General features: G+C 36.0%; 1 pseudogene; it reads left to right on the top strand.

Moving 5' to 3' along the window:
- The first annotated feature begins 10,468 nt into the window (after positions 1 to 10,468).
- Positions 10,469 to 16,470, top strand: LOC101131219 (protein mago nashi homolog; annotated as a pseudogene).
- Positions 16,471 to 18,402: the final 1,932 nt, after the last annotated feature.

An 18,402-nucleotide genomic window follows, 5' to 3' on the forward strand; every position in this document is an offset into this window, starting at 1 on the left:
TATCTTCATTGAGCACTGAAAAGCTGGCACAAATTTGCAGTCACCCTAGCCTGGACTTCATATTTCCCAGTCCTTTGTCTGCCTCTGTATGGCTTGTGCCATCTTAAGCCTGATAATCAGGAAACAGCCCTCTAAGATATGTTAGCTTATATTAGGACTGAAACATTCAAATTTCTTTGTGTTTATCAGTCACCTAGGGATTCTCGTTCGTGATATCTAGACTTATGTATGCCGCTGGTAACTGATGCCTGAAATAACTGTCGATCCTTGAGACCTTAATTACATGCAGGGCTTGTTCCCAGCACAGGTCTAATAGTATAATATGATAGCATATTAGTCAGGGAAGGCTAAGCTAAGCTGTGATAACAAACACCAAAATCTCTGTGGCTTAGCACATAAGAATTCAGTTTAATTTAATTCTCAGTTACTTCAAAGTCCTCTGTGGATCTGGAAGTTCTCCACAGGAGCTTCCATACAGGAGCTAATCCTCAAGGATTCAGCATACTTCCATCCTATGTCCCCACATTCTCAACGCATGGCTTCCAGGCAGGAAGACTGTGAAGATTGTGCCAGGGGTCAGGTTGAGGGGGGGTGGTCCTTGTGTCATCACTGAAGTGTCACATGTGCAAATGTCCACTATCTGATTGCCAAAACTAGTTAGACAGCCCAGCTGTAAGGATTGCAAATAGTTGGTGGTGAGCATCAAACAACTCTGCTACAGCTAGACAAAGGGTTCCAAACACAATGTTTTTCAGAGGCCAGAAAGGTTACATAAATATGTGAGATATCCCCATATAGTAAAAGCATATAGTTTCACTCTCTAATAGGAATTCAGTCATTTCAATGAACATTTTGTTGTCTTCATAAAATTCTAAGTTTAATGAACTTCTCCAAAAGACAGGTGGGGAATTCTGGGCCGAGATAAACTTGTTAACACAGCCACTCTCCTCTCCCAAATCTAACTCTACCCTCATCAGCCAAACTAAGCAGTTGCTGGAATGAGGAGAAAGGCAAGGCACGGGAGGAGGAGTCAGAGATCACCGAGGCAAAGTGGTGCTTCCTGACCTCTGAGCCCCTTGTGAAGATCAGCAAAATAAAGTCCACAAGAGAGATTCAAAAAGATCAGTTCCTGGGAAAAGTTTGTCAATCTATTAGATACAAAGTTATACCTTATTGTTATTTAATTTTCTTTCCTAGTGTTTTTGGAAAAGGAACATATTTGCAATATACTTCAAAATATTAATTTCCCGTGTCCAGTTTTCTGCTCTCTTGCTTTGCTTTTTTTTTTTGACATATTGCCAAAACCAAATATGAACAATAGAGGAATTTTTCAGAAAAGTATATTGTTACATGTTGTTGGTGAAATGCACATTTTCACAGACTTTATGGAAAGTAGCCAAAGACTCCTAAAGTGAAAAATACAGACCCCCTTCCACCCAGCATGCCTACTTTTAAGAATATATCACAAAGGAGCTAAAGTACCAGTATGTAAATATATACAGAAAGGGTCATTTAAAAATTAATTGTTCGGCTTCAAAGTACTACCATGGAATACTATGCAGTCCTAAAAAAGCACATTGACACTGCCTCAGTTGACCTGGAAATATTTCCACAAGATATTGATTAACATAGACAAAAGAAAAGTGTTTATTTTATTATCTCATTTTTGGAAAGCCATGACCAGAAACCCTACATACATATATTGGTAGTGCAATTTGAACACTGAATCTTTATGTTTAAAAGTTTATTCCCATCTATGTGTACTTTATAACCAATGATGCATCTTCCCAGTAGTTTTGAACCAAAGCACAGTGTAGGTGGGATGATAATATTAAAGATTTCCATTTGCATATGTCGGGCACTGTGATGGATACTTCACAACTTAAACTTTCACAATAATCTTTCAAGGTAGAAATTATGATCTATATTTAACAGGAAAATCCAGGGGTTAGAGAGGTTAAGTAACTTCCCCAAAACCATGAGATGGAACTGAGATTCAAAGAAATTCTACATTCTCTGCTCCATAAGAAGCCCCCCATATAAACAGATATGTACCTTGGTATTAAGTAATTAACTAGTCCTATGATATAACTCTAAGACATATATAGGTAAATATGAAAAATAGATTACAAAACAATGATTGCAAACTTAAGAATCTGGAGTCAGATAGACATAAATTCAAATTCTGGCACCATTCCTTGATAACTGTGTTACTTTGGCAAAGTTATTCGGTTTCTGAAGCTTCGGTTTTTTCATTTGTAAAATGGTAATATTGGAATGAGCTTCTCTACTGCATAGGGCTATGGAGATAATTAAATGAGAAATATGTATATAGGGAGAGAGAGAGAGAGCTCAGTACAGGACTCTGAATCTGCACACTCAATAAACATTAGGTATTATGTTTATCATTATTTTTACCAAAATACAGATATATTAGTAGTCACTTCTGATCCAAATGTTTTTATTATCAATATAACTTATGTTAAATTTTTCTTTTTTTTTTTGAGACGGAGTCTCACTCTGTCACCAGGCTGAAGTGCAGTGGCGCGATCTCGGCTCACTGTAACCTCCGCCTCCCGGGTTCAAGCAATTCTCCTGCCTCAGCCTCCCAAGTAGCTGGGACTACAGGTGAGCGCCACCATGCCCAGCTAATTTTTGTACTTTTAGTAGAGATGGGGTTTCACCACGTTGGCCAGAATGAGCTCCATCTCTTGACCTCGTGATCCGCCTGCCTCGGCCTCCCAAAGTGCTCGCATTACAGGCGTGAGCCACTGCGCCTGGCCAAATTTTTCATTTCTAATAAACATAGCTATGAGATAGTCAGATAAAGGTTAACATTATCCTTAGTTTCTTCTCCACGTGGATGTTAATACATTCTCTTCTGTCCCTTTCTCTTTCTTTTAGTATCAGACTTTGAGAAACATTCATCTCTCATCCCTCCCTTTTCTAGAGCTCCTAGAAAATATTTTGACTGCCTTCTCAAGGTGACCTTTTCTCAGATTAACAATTTACCTATTGCTCAAGAGGTAGGGTTGTCTCAATAATTCATGTTTACCAAAAAAAAAAAAAGTTGCCGTGAAGTTTTACTCTTCTTTCATTATTTTCCATGGGAATATACCTTAAAACAGGTCATGCACTACAAACTCTTTTAAAACCCTTAAGTATGTTGCCAAAATGGTTTCCAGAGGTGAGAACGACACTCCGAAAGCAGTGTACAAGAGTGGCCCACTTATAGCATCACAGCCAATATTACCTTAGAAGTAAAAATTGTTTTTAACCTGATAGGTAAAAATGGCATCTTGTTGTTTCAAGTTGTATTTCTCAATATTAGTAAGGTTGATTTTTTTATTTGAATTTTTGGTCATTTGAATTTATTTGTGAATTATCTAATCAAGCTCTGTTGCCCTTTTCTACTTGGACTTTAGTGATTTTGTATTGAGAATTCTAAGAGTGCTTGATTTTTCTTTAACAGGTTGGTATTTTAAAAGCAGGCAAATATGTAGCATTGTGGTAGCTGTACAAAAAGCTTGAATAAATAAAAACTAGAAGTATCTATACTAATGCACATAAATTCAGCAAATGGTAATTGAGTGTTTAGTACAAGAAAGGCACTATTCATGGATATGCAGTATAAAACATTCTCTGCTCCCAAGAAGCATGTGATCTTAGTTGAAGATCAAAATATAGAATAAAGAGACACAATATGAAAAATGCTAAATGAATGGTCACATAATTAAGGACTGCATCAGGGGAGGGAGTGGTCACTGTGAGTTTGCATGGTCAGGTGAGTCCTACTATACAGGTAAGGTAAAACTTGGGTGGTTTTGAATGAAAGGAAGAAATGTGAGTAAAGCAAATAAAAGGGTGTGTCACTTTGAAGACGTCATGAGAAGGAAGCAGAGGTCAGAATCCATCTTACTTTTTCCTTTTTTTGGAAACTATGAATTGACCACCCCTGTACTGGAGGAGAGTCTGTCTTAAGAGTTTGAATTTTAATAAGCTTTCATCACAGCTGCAAATATGAAGCCCGGTTTTAGTGCTAACCCAGTATCAGTCTGAAGGAAGTTACAAATAAAATCTATGTTATTGTTTCACTGCTCTTTAGATCTTATGCTTAGATGAAAGATCTCTGTCAATTCAATGGGACACTTGGGGGCCAAATGTAAAGCTGACTTCTATCACTGTATGCAATGGTAGTTGTATCAGTTTATTTTCAGCTTGTGAGAAAAGAAAGCCTGTCACAGAATGGCTTGAATAACTAGGGGTCTATTTTTCTCACAAGACAAAAGTCTGGAGTTAGAAGGCTGTTGGCAGTGGTTCAGAGGACCAGCTATGTTAAGGCCAGTAAGTCTCCAATTCTCAAGCTTGTCACCTCATTGCCACAAGTTTGCTGTTGCAGCTCACAACATCATACCCACTTTCAAGATGGGAAGAAAGGAGACAGAGTGATTCCAGCCCTGTATCTCCTTTGTATAAAGAAAGCAAAAACGTTTTAGAAACCCCATAGCAGAATTTCACTGATTTCTAATTAGCCAAAACTGTATCACACAACCTTCCTTTGATATAAGAGAAGCCAGGAAAGCAAGTAGTTTAGTGGAACACAAATAAAAATTCCCAGAGGAGTTGGAAATTGATGTTGAAACAGTCAGTCTCAGGGTCTGCCATAGTGATGCTACACAAAGATAAGGTGAAGAAATTATTTGGAAACACAGAAGCTTTAGAGTTAACACTGCAAGATCACAGGAAAGAATAATATGGATAAAAATACTCACTAACTCATACTAACAGCTTTCCAATTTGGGTTAAATAAAAGACAAGTTTAGGATTCAGATCATTCCTGTAATATAGTTAACTAGAATGAAAGTTCTGAAGTACCAAAGCATCAAATATTTAAAGTCTAAGGTACCAAAGACCAAAGAGATAGCTTGAAAGGATTTTATTCTTTGCATTTTTGAGTGAGTTCAGGGTTGGCAGAACCCCATCACTGCCTACATTATTGATGGGGATATCTGAAAAGAAGCAGATGTTTTGCCAAGAAAGGGAATATGAATCACTGTACCTAATAAGTTGAGAATCTTAGGAAACAATCTACACAGCTCATGAGTGAAACTAGCAATTAATCTTGACATGTTTTATGAAAGGTTGGGTTGCTTAATATTTCTCCCAAGTAATTTTTTTAAGTTTGCTGTAGGCAGGAAGGTAAAAAGACTGACAGTGCAGGAAACTGAACTTTTCTTTCCTCCAAATGCCAACTGTGCCAGTTGGATATTGAAATATGAGGTACATCATGATAGGAGATTAGTCAAACTCATTCACCAATGTGCCCTCAGTCCCAACTTGCTAGAGGAAATAATGAAGTGGCGCCATTGGAGACAAGGAGTCATGACCAATTTATTGCTCCATTCTGGATGCTGCATATGTATGCAAAGTTTTATTTATAAAGATAATTTATGTGGCAGTTGGGTTATGTGCTAATCAGCAAAACACAGTGTCTAAAACTACACCATGTCACGCTAGCATGTAGACGGAAATTCTTTTGTATTGATTTACATATGAGAGCTTCCCAAGAGGTATGCTGCAACCAAAATGCATCCATTGATTCTCCCTCCATTTGCTTCTTTGAGGAGGAGAAAATGAAAACCTGATATTTTTAAAATTCATTGATGTTGCCATCCCCATTTGAGCCTACATTTGGCTGCAAATAAATTGTTGAAATCTTACGCCAATACCTCAGTATGGCTCTCTTATTTTCCTTTAATTTTAAGCTTTTAGATTACCTTAAAATGTTGATATTATTATTTAATATCTATTTAATTCATAATTAACAGAAATTCAAACAGAATAAGCTCAGTGTGATCAGTAATCTGGATCAAATGAAGTCGGAGTCACTCTGTCTATATCTGATCTCAGAGCCGGTATATCTATTAGCAACTTTTCTATGAAAATTTATATTTTAAAGAGAAGTAGGGAAAAATTTGATCCAGAAGTCTGTTCTTTCTTTCTTTCTTTTCTTTCTTTCTTTTTTCTTTTTCTTTCTTTCTCTCTCTCTCTTTCTTATATCCATTTATATTCTTATAATAAATAACATGCACTATTTAACTGCTTCCATTATATTGAAATATACATTATATATATACACATATTTACACACACACACCGCATGCGTCTTTATACATTTATTCATAAACACCCAAACACTAACATCTAGAACAATAACTGGATTTCCTAATACAAGAATAGGAAAACAAAAGACACAAATTCCATTAATAACTATTTTTTCTTTATTTTTTTTCACCATCTGCCCACCTCTTGCTCTCTGCTGGACTTCCCTCTCATTCAGCCTCCCATTATTTCCATCCGTTGCCTCTCAGTAAAGCATTCCACAGACATAGATACTACATATGACATCAAATTCAAAGAGATGAAAAGAACATTTGGCATCTTCAGTCACCAGGCACATGTAAATTCAAAACCATAATAAGATACCATCACACACCTGCTAAAGTAAAGAAAAAGCACTGACAGTACCCAGTGCTGGTGAAGCTGTGGAACAATTTGAACTCTCATACATGTCTGGTAAGGATGTAAGATCGTACAACTTTGGAAATGAGCTTGGCAGTTTATAATGGATTTAAACATACACTTTCAATATGACCCATGTGTTATTAGTTCAGGTTGTCTGAGAAGAAGATGCTATGACTGGTATTAAAGATACAAAAGATTTGGGGGGCTGGAGGTGGAAATACCTTTGAAATACAGTAGTGGGACCCAGAAAAGGTGAGGAGAGACTTCAAACCATGATGCAGGTCTGACACTTGTGAAATAGATGGGAAAGGAAGAAAGAATTAGTAGGAAGAGTCATAAAATTCCAAGAAAGATTCAGTCAGGAGTCCTTAATCAAAACTCATCCACTGGATAAACAAAATGTGGTATGTATACACAAATGGAATACTATTCCACCATAAAAACTTAAAATAATGTCATTTGCAGCAACATGGATGGAGCTGGAGGTCATTAGCTTAAGTGAAATAAACCACGCACAAAAAGACAAATACCACATATTTTCAATTCTAGGTGGGAACTAAAACGTTTGAGCACATGGAGGTAGAGAGTGGAAAAATTAAACAAAGACTGAAAAGGGCAAATGGTGGGCGGAGGGGAGAATGAAGAGAAGTGGATTAAAGGGTACAAACATACAATAGGACAGAATGAATAAATCCAATGTTTGATCCAGAGTAGGGTGACTATACTTAACAAAAACATATTTTACTTGGATGATGGACACCCTAAATAGTCTGACTTATTCAGTACACATTGCATAAATGTAAGAAAATTTCTCATGTACCCCACAAATTTGTACAAAAAAATCACCCATTGGGGGAATTCAATTCCACATCTCGCAGGCATGGGCCCACTCTTGTTCCCTTGCTGTGTGCTAAATCATTGGCTGGGAAGCATGGAAAGACAGTGGCTAGCGTGGCCTTTGTGCAGACTTGGTGGTGGATACATAGAGGCAAAAGCTACAGCTGTCTGTCACTATGCTCGCCACAGCAAGAAGTATGAGCAGCACTTTTTCAAGCAGCCACAACACAATAATTTCAATCATAGGTATACACCCAAAAGAAATGAAAACACATGTCCACACAAAGTCTTTGCTTGAATATCTTCCTACTCTGTTCTTGAACACTTTATTGATACCTCTGTTATAGAATTTACCAGTTTGTCTTATTGTCAGTTTTTATTAGCCTAGTTCCATTTCTTGAGTGTGAGGCTTTTACAAACATAATTTTATTTTTGATCCTTTACTCTCTAGATGCAAACGTATATACACAGCATTCATAGAATATTTAATTCATGTTAGTTAAGAACTAATATGTGAGTCCAACAACAGGTGAGTGAATACATAAATTGTGGTATATTTATAAAATGCAATACTACTCAGAAATAAAACAAAATTAACTATGGATACACACAACACCATGAATGAACACAAAAACATAGATTGAGTAATAGAAACCACACTCGAGAGACTGTTTAAAATATGATTCTATTTATGTGGAATTTTAGAAAATGCAAACCAACATACAGTGACAGAAAACGAATCAGCGGTTGCTGCAAAGGGGCTGGAGAAACATTTTGGGATGATGATGTTTTACACTTGGATGTGGTAGTTGTTGTGAGGGTAAATACATTTTTCAAAACTCATTGAACTATATTTTAAAAACTGATAACATTTTATTGTGTGTAAATTATATCTCAAGAGGTTGAATATTTTTTAAGCGAACCAGAATTTTATGAAATAATATTTTCCAAAGTTTCCTTTTTCATAAATATGGAAAATTCAAGAGATTTGTTGTTCAAAAATGTGGAAGATAAATGATATAAAAATAGATTACTCATTTATATTTGTTCATACATTAAACTGGGCAGTATATGATCATGCAGAATGTTTTATCATATGTGATATGATTAACAATTAATGTTATATTCAAAGCAACAGTTGAAACCATCAATACTTACCTCTTAACATTTAGAGAAAGTGAGGAAGGGGATGTCACAGAAATTCCTCAGGTAAAGAAGGTGAAAAAAGCTCACAATTATATCTATTAAAAATCCTAACGTATGAAAGAAACACTTAAGTCATTCTGTCTTTTCCATGAATGCAGGAACTCACACTTCCATTTCAGGTGTTTAAAAAGGAACACCAGCAGAGGCTTTGTGCCAGGATGAGACACAGGATAAGAGGGATCTTGTGTGGATGCCTGGCTTTAGAGAAGGTCATGAGAGGATATTAGCAACAAAGTCAGTGCTATGTTTGAAGACACATTTATTTTCACAGAGAGAAAACTGCAGCCTCAACAGCCTTTGGTGGGAAGTTATCCCCAATGAACATCTTCCCTAAACATATCAAGGGGCAGATGGAAATCATAAAATAATATTAATTCCTAACCCCTGCCTAAATAAAACTTGAAATCCATATCCCACTGATTTTGGGTAGGTAGGACATTTTTAATTGAAATAGAACATGAAAATGCCTGACTGAAAAGTACTCTAGGTTAACTGAGTAAAATTTCCTTTACCCTCTGCTTGGCAGAGTGTGAAACCATCAACACAAAAGAGAAACTAAAGTCAAGGAAGAAAGTTATCTATGAATGTTGTCATTGGACTATTGAAATAATTCCTTAATCAATTCAAGTAAAAATTATTATTCTTATATAATTGATTTATATAATTGAAGAAAACTGGATTATAAAATATTTATGGTTATAAATTGCAGTTGAAGTGTTTATACCCTCAAAGTGCCTAAAATCATGGTATTGTTCATTACCTTCATAGCAAAAGATAAATAGAATAAAAATGGAATTTTTTTCTGAATCAGCCAAGTATTTATTCTGCTTTGCATTTCGCTTAGTTCTGTCAGAATCAGTGTACTTTTTTATTCCTAAAAAAAAGTTGGCATAATTGTATATAACATTTTTCGTACCCCCAAAATAAAATAAAATATTTGTTTATTCAATATTTATTAAGCACCTACTACGTGCTGGGAAATACTGCTACTCATTGAAGACAAAACAATACACTGTATATACATATTCTCTGTCCTCATAAAGCTTACATGATTGGAGCAAACGCAAAAAAAAAAAATTATAATAAGTGATAGGAAGGAAAATAAGCAAGGGTGTGAGGAAAAGGATGATGAAGGGTATTCAGAGAAGGCCTTCTAGAGATGACACCATTTAATCAGAGAACCTCCCAAAAGAAAAACTCAATTAGATATGCATTGGGATGAATTTTCCAGGCAGAGGTGAGGTCGGCAAAGGCTCTAGAGAGAAAGAGGTCAGGCCTCTTGAAAAAGCAAAAAAGCTGGCAGGGCTGGAGCCCAGCAAAGGAGGAAGATAGTGGTGTTAGGCAAGGGTCAGGTCACATAGGGATTTTTAGGCCTTGGGAAGAGGTTTTTAAGTTCATTCAAAGTGCAGTGGGAAATCATTAAAGGGCCTTTACAAGGGAAGTGATGTGGTTCTGTTAACATTTTGATAAGGCCATTTTTCCTGCAGTGTGTAAATTGGGTTAGATGAGAGCAAAAGTTGGTTAGAAGTCTAGTATCAGAAGATTGTTGCAGTCATTCAGGAGAGAAGTAACAATGGCCTGGGTTAAGGTGACAGTGGTGGAATAGAAGAGAGAATGGGGTTATATCTATTTTGTAGAGAGTATAAGCAGGATTGCTAATAGATAGAGTAGAGCATAGAAGAAAAAAAAATCAGTGTTGGCTCCTAGGATCTGGTTTCCACAACAAAGTGGATGATGGTGCTATTTACTGAGTCAGAGGCAAGTAGGAGAAGCAAATGTGCTCGGTGGGGATAAACAATCAAAATTTCCATTCTTTGGAAATTTTGGAAAAAGAAGTTTATGTGTAGTGTAGAAAAGTGGGCCCAGTAGTAAGCATGGAAGAATGCCAACATTTGTAAGCATGGCAAAGAAGAAACCAGCCAAGGAGACCGATAGCAAGGGTTAGTTATGAAGAAGGAAAATTAGGGAAGAGGCATGCTCCCTACTCCCACAGAGTATTTGAAGAATAAAGAGTATTAAATTGAGGACAAAGAGTTGCCTAGATATAACATGTGCAAGTTATTGGCGACCTTGACAAGAGCAGTGTACATGGCATAGTGAAGCTACAACTGTGAGAAATGAATGAGAAGAAAGAAGATGAGGATATGTGTAGACAGTTCTCTTGAGTTTTCTTAGATCAGGAAGAAGATTTTGATTTTTTTAAGATGGAAAGCAGCACAGCATGATTGATGATGCTAGTGGTAATAATCCAGAAGGAAGTGATAGAAAACAATGGAAGAAAAATACTGTCATCGAACGAATAAGGAACTTGAGAAGAAAGCCACAAATGGGATCAGACCTTTGGTGGGAAGAGAGAGGTTTTCTCCATTGTGACAGAAGTAAGGGAGGAAAACTTGGATATTAGCATAGGTAAGTTTTAGGTCTGGAGAAAGAAAGATTAGAAATTGGTGTCTATTTTTTCTATATTATCAAGTTCAATTCTTCCAAAAAGTTTCAAAGCATTAATATTTAACCCATCCTAACTTGGAAAGTTGCCTGAAGGAACAGATAAAACACACCTTAAATATAGCATTCATCCTCCACTATGGTCATTCCCTGGAAGACTGACTCTGAGAACAAAGGAACTATTATTTTTACAGGAAATAAATGTATGAGTCACAGTTGATATTCTGAAAACATCTGAATTTTTTCTAAAGAAATTTATGGGCCTAATAGGACACAACATACTTTTCCTTCCTTATGCAACAGACACTTAGAGCAGGTTAGGGCACAAACACGTATTATAGTTACCCCTGTCTCATATATTAATTGAAGAAAACACACATTTTTATTATTATCTAGTTGAATCCACCCAGATGACACAATAATGCAAATATCTGTGATGTTAGTAGGGTAGATAAGACGTCATGTCAAAATAAAAAGCACATGTCTCATGTATAATTATGTTACCAATCAAGGACTGAACCAACCCACTTTTCAAAATGACTTCTCTCAGTAATCTCCTGAAACCACCTCCAAAATCCAGGAACACTGAGCCAAGGAATAGGTTCCTAAATCCAGGAAAACGTTGAACTTAACATGATCAAACTAATATAGACTTTCCAGCTCATCTAATTCCATGATTTTCAATTTTCCCTGAAGACTTTTTATTTTCCAGTAAAATCTTATGTCAGAAAGATTAGGATGGTGCTCAGCGCCTGATGCTAGGATTCCCTCACATACTTCTGGTGGCTCTCATATACCATGCAAGCACTGTGCTTTGGTTCCAGGTACAGTGACATTGGTGAGATATTTTTTTTTTTTTTGCACCTCTCATAGAAAATGGAAAGTACAATGATATGGAAAGAACGTAACAGTTTTGATTTTACATGGCATAGATATTAAAATATATAAAACATTAAATATTTAAATAATATCCTACTTATGGAAAATGATCTTTAAATCTGTTCACATATGGAAAATAAAACTCACTTTAAACCTTTAGCATTAGGCAGAAGTATTGAATTTATAAAATTGCACCTTCTGTCAAAAAATGTTAGTTGAGGGAACTGATCCTACTGTTTGTGTCTGCCAGAAACAAATCTAACACAATAATTGTGGTGGGTTTTTTCAGGATTAATGTAGATTTTGCTATGAATTGTGTCTGCATAGAATATCTCTCTCTCCCGCTCTCTCTCTCTCACACAGACACACACACACACACACACACACACACACACAATATTTTTCTTCAGTTTGAGTGTGGTTTCTTTGCTGTGCTGCTTCTTAGCAACCAGGGACTCTATAGGCAAGGTGTGTTTCAAACATCTCATCCCTGTGCCTTACTGCTGCCTCTCTTTAGCTCCTTACTATTGAAAAAGAGGGTATATTTTACAGCACCTGTCATCCAGCATCATAAAATTATAACAACATGAAATAATGATGGTAAGAGGATGTTGACATAACCATATAAGGTGTTGTAAAAAGAAAGTATTAAAACACACGTGTCTTACTGAATCGTCTGTGCAATGCAGTCACACACCAAAGTAGAGATGGCATCTGTATTGCCTGCATAACTGTCCAAACTTTCATTTTGTCTCTCTTACATGCAATTTGGCCCAAGATGTTTACTTCCTATTTGTCAGAAATGAGATTTTCAATTATATTCATGGTAACTGTGCATCCAGCAGAAGAGAAGGAAGCCCCCAAGAATGTATTCTTTTCTATTATACATCTAATAAGAAACTTTGACGTTAATGTAGCAGAGGGTCATCCTTGAAGGCTATGATTTACATATTCATATTACTTGGAGGCATAGCATTTACTTCAGTAAAATGATAGGCCACTAAAATTGGCAGAAATTAATACAAAAACATTATAATGTTTTCAAGGAATGTACTTCTTGAAATAATTATACAAAATTAATAAAATTAATTAAAAACCTGAACATCTGTTTTAACTTAAAATTATTAAATAAAAACCATATCATGTCATTTATTTTAATGCTGTTCCTATTTCAATGATATATGCCACACATTTACCAGCTATTAAACTCAATTATACAATTATTCTATGGTGCAAATGTTGAGACAATCATCTCAGAGAATATAAAATGAAATTTTCAAAAAAGAGAATTTCCACAAGTCGGTGTTCCTTTTTTATTTTTATTTTTATTTTTCCCAAGATGGAGTCTTGCTCTGTTACCCAGGCTGGAGTGCAGTGGCGCCATCTCAGCTCACTGCAACCTCCGCCTCCCACGTTCAAGCAATTCTCCTGCCTCAGCCTCCCGAGTAGCTGGGATTATAGGCACCCACCACTGCACCAGGCTAATTTTTGTATTTTTAGTAGAGACAGGGTTTCACCATGTTGGCCAGGCTAGTCTCGAACTCCTGACCTGGTGATCCACCCACCTCGGCCTTCCAAAGTGCTGGGATTACAGGCGTGAGCCACCGTGCCCGGCCAGCCTTCCTTTTTTATACCTACTATCTTTCTCCATTCTGAAAAAATCAGAGTACATCACTATTTAAAAAAAAAAAAAATCATAGACTTTTTAATTCATTTTCTTATAAGGCTACTGTAAATATATGGGCTTTCTCTTTCTTATTATAGGTTAAACACATTTGAATAAATAATTCAAATTTGTTAAGATCTTGTTATATAGTCTTCACTAAATTGTTACTTAGCCTTTCACAGACATTAAAAGCAAGTGAAGCAAAAGTTTCTTTCAGTGTGCTAAAGTTCCAACAATATGAAAGCTTTTCTAATATAGAAGTCCATTAACCATTATACAGTTAGAGAATTTACTCTTCATTTTTCTTTAGTCATTTTCACCATTTGATGAAGAAAAGTTATCATTATTCTTAAAATCAGGATTTTTAATAATAAGCATGCATTGGAAAAATATATGGCAATAGAATTTCAAAGGTTATTACATCATTGAACTCAGAAACAATCTACTGTCTTAACAAATGCATTATAGTTTCTTCTATAAAGTGTTAGTGAATGTTAAAAATAACACCTATTTTGGGAGAAGATGCAGGCCATTGGCTGATTATACGTGACTAGTACAACTAGAAATTAGTACATTTCTAGAAAGCAATTTGATAATATAGATCAAAGGCTTTACAACTATACATATACTTTAATTCAGCAACTACACATCTGGAAAAGATTCCAAGAAAGTAGGAACAGCACTTTGCAGAAATTTATGTATAAAGATGTTCCAACAATAAGAAACAGGTCGAGCAAATCAATGGCTAATCAGTGTGTGGAATACTATGTAACTATTAAAAATGATGAAAATCTATACACATAAGTAGGGAGGAAACAATGCAAACAGTATTTAAAGCTGTTGCAACTGGGTGCCACTCTCACCCTGAAAAGGCAGAACTGAGTTCTGGGCACACCATGGGCCCAGTAAATGCTGCCTTAACTAGCAGTAACTCTAAACAGAAAGCCTTTGCTCAGTAATCCTACATCAAGGTTTGTCTCTGCAAGGATACCAAGGCAACTTCTTAGGAGGAGTTGTGCAAAGATCTGATTGACCTGAAGGATTTAGAGCATGAACAGAGCAAGAGCTTTGTACTTTCAGAAGACCACTTTTTTTTTCCCCCATTATCGTCATTGGAGATCAACATATGGAGATGCACAGAGCTTGGTATCAGGCCCCATTGAAAAGAACCATCAAGTCTTCATTCACCAGAAGAATGTACTTCAGCAGCATGTTGTGTTATCAGAAAATTCATTATCAGAAGTAGTAGTAATATTGCAAGTAAACTAAACTAGTCTAAGACAGCAGAGCAGGGTGAAGCGTAATCAGTATTATAATACTTAAAAATTGTCAATCAAGATAAATTGCTATCCCTTTGATGAAAATGTTTCCCTTTCAGGCAGTTATTATCCAATTCTTGGTACTTTGTGAAGTGACACTGTTATCCATATATGCATGTAAATGTGTATATATATAATTTAATTTTTCATGTACTTAATACCTTTGAAGAGTTAAACAAAAGATTCAAGCAGTGATTTGTGTGAGCTAAAGAGGACATTAAGAACGATGGTTCTGCAGTTTTATATGAACATGGATTTGATAGTGAGATGGCAGACAAAATAGATGCCTCAGAAGATGTTGCAAGCCCCAAAAAGCTTTATTTACAGAGAACTCAATTTTTTTAAAAGAGAAAAACTCACTTGGAAAGAGCATATGGTTATTTGGCGACTTACAGTCACCAGAGTTTCCCCTCAACTCCTTTCCCCTGACCTGTCCTTCTCTGTTAGACAGTTCAGATAAAGCCAACTTCATTTGATAAATATGTGTTCTGAGATATGCTAATTAATGCAATTTTTGTCAATGTGGGTACATTCTTCTCATTGTAATTTCCGACTGATCTCCTTTTGGCAGAGGTTCCTAAACTAGAATTTTATATTTCTTAGTAACCACTCTGTCAAGGAGGTATAATTTAATACACTTTAGGAAAATGGAGAATCTTATTGTGATAAGAAGAAAATCCTTTATTTTCAATATATTTCCTGTGTTTTCAATATATCATAACAAATCTTCTAAAAACCTATTTGAGGTCGAGTGCGGTGGCTCATGCCTATAATCCCAGCATTTTGGGAGGCGGAGGTGGGCGGATCACCTGAGGTCAGGAGTTTGAGACCAGTCTGGCCACCATGGTGAAACCCCGTCTCTGCTAAAAATAAAAATAAAAAAAATTAGCTGAGTGTGGTGGCACACGCCTGTAATCCCAGCTACTCGGGAGGCTGAGACAAGAGAATTGCTTGAACCCAGGAGGCAGAGGTTGCAGTGAGCCAACATCGGGCCACTGCACTCCAGCCTGGGCAACAGAGCAAAACTCTGTCAAAAAAAAAACCAACAACAACAAACAAACAACAACAAGAAAAAACAACAACAAAAAAAACACCTATTTGAGTAGGGCACAGACCACAGAGATACAGTTTGCTTTTTGATTTTGGGTGCCTTTTGCAAGCCATGAGAGTAACTTTTATCTACGTTACTACGTGAGTCACAAGGACAAATTGGACCATGAGTTCCTGGAGATTGAATTCCAACCAGACAAGAAACTGAGATGTGCCAACAACAGTAATTACAAGGATAATGTCATGATCAGAAAAGAGGCTTACATATATAAAAATATGATGGAGGAACTGAAGAGAATAATTAATGGCAGTGAAATTACCAAATAGTATGATGCTCTGTGGCCTCCTCCTGACCAGGAGGAGCTTGAAATCGTCATTGGACATGAACACATTTCTTTTATAACATCTAAAATTGGTTCCCTTATTGATGTTAAGCAATCCAAGCATCCAGAAGGCTTAAGAATATTTTATTTCTTGTTCATGACCAGGAAGTATCTGGTCTTCATTGTTACTGAATTACACTTCAAGATTAAGTCAATCTAGATTAAACATTGATGTGGACGCAAAGAAGGTGGATATAGCTGTTTTTAATCAACATTATCAGAAAATTTTTGTGTACATCAGAATACTATTTTTCATAAACTATAAATGATTGTGTCTAATAAATAGTGACAAAAATAACAAGTAAACTCAAAAACCTATTTGTAATCCTAAGGGCCTCAAAGGTCATTTCTGAAGATACTGTAAAATACATGCTATTTCAAATAAATAAAATCTGTCTATTTAACTTTGATATATCACTAACAAGTATTGGAATATATTCTAAATTCCATGGCAATAAGAATTCACAAAAAATTCAGGCTCCAACAATCATTAATATTCTCAATAGACTAATTACTGTGTGGTCCAAGTATATTGCACAGATGACTGAGGTCTTCTGCTGGAAGAATGCTATACCAGTACGGGCTAGCATACAATTCTTTTTGCTTTTTATTGATTTTATTTAAGGAATTTGTATATTTTCTTCCTTCCAAAGGGCAACCTTTATTCTTCATTGGAATCCTTGTAAATTAAAAGCAAAAAAAAAATCTTTGTTTTATATCTGGAGAACAAATGGATGTTCCTCCTTCAGCCTCAGACAGAGTGATTGATAGCTTTGTTATCAAATTCTGAATGAAATAAATTTTGTCTCACTTTGAGAGTAAATAGTGATAATCTCTGCCAACGAACTTGGACGTAACTCATTGCATTTCTATTGGCCAATGAATGTACCAGCAAATGGGCTTGAAAAAATGACATTTAAGTACTACTTTAATAGTAATATAGACTATTTTGTTCATCTGGATGGTTTTCATTTCGTTATTTACATGTACTGTTCTTCTATTATTTTTTCTATTCATTCTCTTATTAGAAGATTGGAAAGCTGAAATCTATTTGGTAGTGTTTATTCACAAATAGATATGTAGTAGGAGAATATATAGCATAGGGGTTAAATATGGCCCTAGAGTCTGGAAAGTCTGATTTAATATCTGTGGTAGACTATATTATTGTTCAGGGTGTTCCCTGCTACTCTCTGGGGAAAGATCCAACTACTCCACCATATGACAGCATGATTAGCCTTGATCTCGCTAATGAAGTGTGAGCAAGTGACATTTTTTACTTCGGGGTAGAATGTTTAAGAGCCAGTGCACCATGGTTTATCAGGATGTCTTCTTATCTCTGTCATATACCTGAAAATATTTTAGATAAAACATTAATTCTGTGAGCTTGGGTTCCCTAGTGAAGAGATCATGGAGCAAAATGATAGCCAGTGTGCCATAAACATGAACCCTAGTGATTGTAAACCACTGAGAAGTGTTTGTTAACTGCTAAATAACCAAGTCTCAGTCCCCACTAGTTATGTAACCTTATGAGCAGGCTTAGCACCTCTTTGGCTTAATTTCCTCATTTTCAAAATGGAGATAATCTAAACTAGATAATTTAGGTAAAACAGCACAGTGCCTACTATGTAATAAATATCTAGTAAATGATGGCTTGTATTATTGCTATTGTTAATACTGCCAGGAATTTCACTAAATACTATAGATTATATGATTATCTCATGAAGTTGGAGGTTTGACAGGGGACCTGTAAACCAGTTCCTATAGCAATGAGATAAATGTCTCAAGACGATGAAGAGGTGCTTCCAAATCAGAAGCATTTAGCTTTAACAGGTTATCTGCAAAGTCTCCCTGAATGTATGACATTTGAGTTAAGAACTAATGGGTAAGATTTTTCCAGGCAAACAAGAAGCATAAAGGCATTCTAGGTGGAAGGGCCAGCATGTACAAAAAAAAAAAAAAAAGCATGGCCCCTTTTAAGAATTCCAAGCACTTTGTAACTCCAAGAAGGCTGGGTATGTGAGCTAAAGGGTTGAATCTTTATCCTCTAGATGACACAGCCCCATTGAAGGGTTTTAAGTCCAAGTGTGGCACC

This window comes from Gorilla gorilla, chromosome 19 (genome assembly GCF_029281585.2).
Source record: "Gorilla gorilla gorilla isolate KB3781 chromosome 19, NHGRI_mGorGor1-v2.1_pri, whole genome shotgun sequence".
Taxonomy (NCBI): Eukaryota; Metazoa; Chordata; class Mammalia; order Primates; family Hominidae; genus Gorilla; species Gorilla gorilla.